The sequence below is a fragment of the Frankliniella occidentalis genome, unplaced genomic scaffold, assembly GCF_000697945.3.
Source record: "Frankliniella occidentalis isolate FOCC.00 unplaced genomic scaffold, Focc_3.1 Scaffold70, whole genome shotgun sequence".
NCBI lineage: Eukaryota > Metazoa > Arthropoda > Insecta > Thysanoptera > Thripidae > Frankliniella > Frankliniella occidentalis.
The window spans coordinates 473,764-480,274 of record NW_026267200.1 but is presented as its reverse complement, the minus strand read 5'-3'; the positions used below and the strand labels follow the sequence as shown (position 1 = coordinate 480,274).

Genomic DNA, 6,511 nt, shown 5'->3' with positions numbered 1-6,511 from the left:
AGAGTGCTAAATACACAATGTTCTTTTTGCAGAGTGCTGAATACACAATGTTCTATCTGCAGACTGCTTAATACACAATGTTCTATCTGCAAAACGGGGTTAGGCGCAGCCCTTCACCTTTGTGTGGCTTGAAAGGAACTGGAAGACATTAAGGCCAATTCAAGCACACGGTAAGAATCGTAATGGTCCAATGTTTAATTATTGACTGCAAAAAGTGAAGTAGGACGAGCGGTTACGGAGTAATGAGCATTCCTTTGGAGCTGTCCCGAAACCCGCGTTTTTCAGATTGAACATTGTGTAATCCGCACGCCGCAGATAGAACATTGTGTATACACAGCACTCTGCAGATAGAACATTGTGTAATCCGCTCGCTGCAGACAGAACATTGTTGTTAGGACGCGTCGAAATGGTGCCTCCCTTCAGTCGTTTCACCCGAGGCCCGAGGGGGCCATCACTCGCGTAATCCTGTGTACAGATGAGGGTGTAAGGGGTGTAACCCCTATGTCAATTTTTTATCCAGAATCACTAAATTTTACCCTTTTGTCCAAATTTAATGGTTTTAGAACCAGAAATTCAACAAAATTCATGGTTAATCGCTCATATTTTACGTGTGTAATCCTTGTAATCACGTGATCCTACATCCTAAATCGAAGTGGTGTCCCCCCACGGTTTCACCACACTGTAAAAAAATTTGTTGTACAATGACGAAAATACCATGGCTAATTTTTTGTACAGGGCTGTCGTCACGAATTTTCTCGTCACGGTGACGAGAAAACCTTAATCATGTGACGAAAAAACCCATGACGACACCCCTGTACTAAAAATTAGCCATGGTATTTTCGTCATCGTGACAAAGAATTTTTACAGTGCAGTGCCCGAAGATAAGGTGGGGGGGGGGGGGGGACTGCCCTCCCCCAAAAAAGACACCCATGGGAACTAACCTACATGAATCATGAATCCAGGGTAGGATGTTCGATGTTCCATCACTAAACTTTGCTTACGAGGTGCGTGAGGTTTCCTATCATGAATTAAATGTGTTTATGTGACGTTAATGTCATGACCAGGGATGGAAAAAAGCGGTATTTTATTGTTTGGTATATTTTGATTTGAAAATACCGGAATATAATACCGTATTTTTCGTTAATATTGGTACTTTTTGGTTTTCATAATCTTTCTTTTTTAGCCCGCCCTTCTGCTTTGAAAAAGCTATCCAGCGGGCTTATGCGAACGACCTCGTGTCACTGTAAAAAAATTTGTTGTACGATGACGAAAATACCATGGCTAATTTTTAGTACAGGGCTGTCGTCACGAATTTTCTCGTCTCGGTGACGAGAAAACCTTAATCATGTGACGAAAAAACCCATGACGACACCCCTGTACTAAAAATTAGCCATGGTATTTTCGTCATCGTGACAAAGAATTTTTACAGTGTGTCTGTCTGTGTGTCTGTCTGTCTGTTCCACTAGAAGATGTGCTAGAGACTTGAAATTTTCAGGGTATCTTAAGGTCCACTCCTAGAGAACGAAACGCCTACGGCAAATCCTGGCAACCACCCCTAAGGGTGTGAATGGGGGTATCCAAGGTTCAAAAAATTCTCCCGAAAAGTATTTTTGTAAATGTTCTCCTAAGGGGTAACTCGTGAAAGTAGAGCCCTTCGGGCGAAAATTTCGTCCGTTTGGCTCTATCTCTAACCGTTTAGGCGCTTGAGGGTCTTTTTTGACGAAAATAAGCTAAAAATTGCCATAGTGGACAATAGGTTGTAGAACAAGCAGGCCCGCCCTTCCGCCAAACGAAGTTGCCAGCTTCGCTTCGCTGCGCCGGCAACTCCGTTCGGCAGGGGCCGGGCCTGCTTGGCCTGCCGGCGGCGATGGTCGGGCCTGCGGCCCGAGCATTTCTGTCACGCGATTTGCTGTAGAACATAATCAAATGATGTAACGGGCCTTCGGCCCGCAAAGCCCGTCGTCCTTAAAATTTGCCCCGTAAAAACAAGAAAGGGATGTAACGGTGAAACACCGCGACTACAACCCACCCTTCTGCTAAGGAAACGTTTTTTGGGGTGGGGGGAGGGAGTTTCTTACCTCTTTTGCGGTTTTGGGCCTTCTTCTACAACTTATTGTTCACTACAGCAATTTTAAGCTTTTTTTCGTCAAAAAAAGACCATCCAGCGCCTAAACGGTTATAGATTGAGCCAAACGGACAAAATTTTCGCCCAAAGGGCTCTACTTTGACGAGTTACCCCTTAGGAGATCATAAAAAAATACTTTGTTCTGACTTATTCCTGACAAATCGTGCCATTCGGCTCAAAAGTACCCGGTTGGTAGTAGAACAATCCCCTGGAAGCCCAGGATTTGTACCACCAGGGTACAGAAGAGACGGCGCCTTGAAATTGACGAAAACGGCTAAAAGTCAAATTTCGCTTATAAGCGCGATTTCTCTCAAACCTTGGTGGTACAAATCGAGTCCCTCGGCCCAAAGGTACCCGGTGGGTAGTAGAACAAGCCCCTGGAAGCCCAGGTTTTGTACCACCAGGGTTCAGGTGAGACGGCGCCTTGAAGATGACAAAGACGGCTAAAAGTCAAATTCCGCTTATAAGCGCGATTTCTCTCAAACCTTGGTGGTACAAATCAAGTCCTTCGGCCTAAAGGTACCTGGTGGGTAGTAGAACAACCCCCTGGAAGCCCAGGATTTGTACCACCAGGGTTCAGGTGAGACGGCGTCTCGAAATCGACAAACCGCACTGTAAAAATTCTTTGTCACGATGACGAAAATACCATGGCTAATTTTTAGTACAGGGGTGTCGTCATGGGTTTTTTCGTCACATGATTAGTTTTTTTTCGTCACCGTGACGAGAAAATTCGTGACGACAGCCCTGTACTAAAAATTAGCCATGGTATTTTCGTCATCGTCGGCTAGAAGTCAATGTGCGCGTTTGATCGCGCTATTTCTCGTAAACCTTGGTGGTAGAAATCGTCCCCTTTGGCTCCAAGGTACCCGACGGGTAGTAGAACAAGCCCCTGTAAGCCCAGGATTTGTACCACCAGGGTTCAGGTGCGACGGTGTCTCGAAATCGACAAACCGGTTAGAAGTCAATGTGCGCGTTTTATCGCGGTATTTCTCGTAAACCTTAGTTGTGCAAATCGTGCCATTCGGCTCAAAAGTACCCGGTTGGTAGTAGAACAATCCCCTGGAAGCCGAGGATTTGTACCACCAGGGTACAGAAGAGACGGCGCCTTGAAATTGACAAAAACGGCTAAAAGTGAAATTTCACTTATAAGCGCGATTTCTCTCAAACTTGGTGGTACAAATCGAGTCCTTCGGCTCAAAGGTACCTGGTGGGTAGTAGAACAACCCCCTGGAAGCCCAGGATTTGTACCACCAGGGTTTAGGTGAGACGGCGTCTCGAAATCGACAAACCGCATTGTAAAAATTCTTTGTCACGATGACGAAAAAACCATGGCTAATTTTTAGTACAGGGGTGTCGTCATGGGTTTTTTCGTCACATGATTAGGGTTTTCTCGTCACCGTGACGAGAAAATTCGTGACGACAGCCCTGTACTAAAAATTAGCCATGGTATTTTCGTCATCGTGACAATGAATTTTTACAGTGGGCTAGAAGTCAATGTGCGCGTTTGATCGCGCTATTTCTCGTAAACCTTGGTGGTAGAAATCGTCCCCTTCGGCTCCAAGGTACCCGACGGGTAGTAGAACAAGCCCCTGTAAGCCCAGGATTTGTACCACCAGGGTTCAGGTGAGACGGTGTCTCGAAATCGACAAACCGGTTAGAAGTCAATGTGCGCGTTTTATCGCAGTACTTCTCGTAAACCTTGGTTGTGCAAATCGTGCCATTCGGCTCAAAAGTACCCGGTGGGTAGTAGAACAATCCCCTGGAAGCCCAGGATTTGAACCACCAGGGTGCACGTGAGACGGCGCCTTGAAATTGACAAAAACGGCTAAAAGTCAAATTTCCCTTATAGGCGCGATTTCTCTCAAACTTTGGTGGTACAATTTGAGTCCTTCGGCCAAAAAGTACCTGGTGGGTAGTAGAACAACCCCCTGGAAGCCTAGGATTTGTACCACCAGGGTACAGAAGAGACGGGTACTTGAAATTGACAAAAACAGCTAAAAGTCGAAGGCCACACTTTGCCTTGCGATTTCTCTCAAAACTTGGTGGTAAGTCGAGCCCTTCGGCTCCAAGGTACCCGGCGGATAGTAGAACAAGTCCCTGTAAGCCCAGGATTTGTACCATCAGAGTTCAGGTGAGACGGCGCCTTGAAATTGACAAAAACGGCTAAAAGTTGAAGGCCACACTTTGCCTTGCGATTTCTCTCAAACCTTGGTGGTACAAATCGAGCCCTTCGGCTCCAAGGTACCTGGCGGGTAGTAGAACAAGTCCCTGTAAGCCCAGGATTTGTACCATCAGGGTTCAGGTGAGACGGCGCCTTGAAATTGACAAAAACGGCTAAAAGTCGGAGGCCACACTTTGCCTTGCGATTTTTCTCAAACCTTGGTGGTACAAATCGAGCCCTTCGGCTCCAAGGTACCCGGCGGGTAGTAGAATCAGCCCGTGTAAGCCCAGGATTTGTACCACCAGGGTTTAGGTGAGACGGCGCCTTGAAGATGACAAAAACGGCTAAAAGTCAAATTCCGCTTATAGGCGCGATTTCTCTCAAACCTTGGTGGTACAAATCGAGTCCTTCGGCCCAAAGGTACTTGGTGGGTAGTAAAACAACCCCCTGGAAGCCCAGGATTTGTACCACCAGGGTTCAGGTGAGACGGCGCCTTGAAATTGACAAAAACGGCTAAAAGTCAAATTCCGCTTATAAGCGCGATTTTTCGCAAACCTTGGTGGTACAAGTTGTGCCCTTCGGCTTCAAGGTACCCGGTGGGTAGTAGAACAGCCCCCTGGAAGCCCAGGATTTGTACCACTAGTGTTTAGATTGTACGGCTGTTTGAAATTCTGAAAAAAACTTCTAGATGGCGTTGCTGCACTTCTGCTTGGTTTTCCGCTTTTTTGTTATCCAACGAAATCTTTTTTTCTAGTTGTGTGGTAGCATGTTCTTTTATGATTTTTTTTTTGTAAAAAAAAAGTCGAAAAAAAATCGAATTTCTTTGAAAATTTTCCTGGCCAGGATTTTTCCTGGCCAACTTTATCCCGGTGATTCAATATGTTGTTTTGAGGGGGTATTTCCTTTTGACAATTTACGATTGGACGCCTCTTGTACGTCTTAATGTGCAACGTGGTCATTTGCGCCGTATATTCGTCGAAAAAAGCACTCTAGCGCCGTAACGGTGCAAGATACAGTCAAACGGACAACATTTTCGCCCAGAGACCTCTACTTTCACGAGTTGCCCCTTTGACGACCATAACAATAATATTTTTTACCCACTTTTTGGACCAACCCCTATCTCTTTGTTACCCCCTTTCACCCCTTAGGGGTGGTTGCCAGGATTTGCACCAGGCGTTTCGTTGTCCAGGAGTGACCCCTGACATACCCTGAAATTTGTAGACCCCTAGCTCACCTCCTTCCTCTTACACGGACGACAGACAGACGGACACGAGAGCGGTTGCATAAGCCCGCTTTAATGCTCTTTTAAAAGCAGCAGGGCAGGCTGAAAACCAAGTGGAACTACGAACATGTAGCCCCTTAAGCCGTTTACAATCGTTACATTATAAATTTTTACGTGTTTTTTCACGAAACCTGTGAAAAAGTACAATACGTGGTATTTTTGGTCTCGTGGTATAAATCCAGAATCATACCGGAATAATACCGAATAGTACCTCTAGGAATAATACCGAAGCCATCCCTAGTCATGACATGAACAACCATGAACAAAATGAACAACCGTTGTGCACAATACGAGATTCGTGATCCCTCGCCTTCCCCCTTGCCTTGTGAGCAAAGTTCAGTAGTCAATCTGGGTGCATTATGTTTTTAATAGATGATACCTTAACCTTTTGGCGAAACATGAAGATATTTAAGTAACTTGAGGTGTATCTAGCATCTGCTCCCGAAAAGTACAGCGCAGTCCACGAAACATTTTTTTTTTTGGGCAATCGTTGAGTGGTTGACTGGCTAAGTGTCGCGCCAGGACCTTATCCTACCTTTCAATACTGCGCCACACTGTGAAAAATATCCTCGTAAATGTACGACATTTGTTGTTATTTTGATTTACAAAATGAGTCGTAAATATACGTCAGCCCATTCTTGCTCGACGGTCAATTCCAAGTCGATAGGGATTGATTTTAAATTTTCAATTTCAAACGACTTTTATCATGGAAAATTTTCCCGTAACCCTTACGACTATTTTTCACAGCGCAGGCAGGGCAGCCCCCTTCCCTGCTCAACATTACTGGGCCTCAAAGTAGAGGGAAATGCTAAAATAAATTTAACAAGCAGGCCCGCCCTTCCGCCAAACGGAGTTGCCAGCTCCACTTCGCTGCGCCGGCAACTCCGTTCGGCAGGGGCCGGGCCTGCTTGGCCTGCCGGCGGCGATGGTCGGGCCTTCGGCC

At 45.9% G+C, this 6,511-nt stretch overlaps 1 protein-coding gene across 4 annotated transcripts in view; it reads left to right on the top strand.

Annotated features, from left to right (window-relative positions):
• The window catches only part of LOC127749622 (uncharacterized), a 75,140-nt gene that overhangs the window by 60,483 nt on the left and 8,146 nt on the right, over positions 1 to 6,511 (top strand). The window lies entirely within an intron of this gene.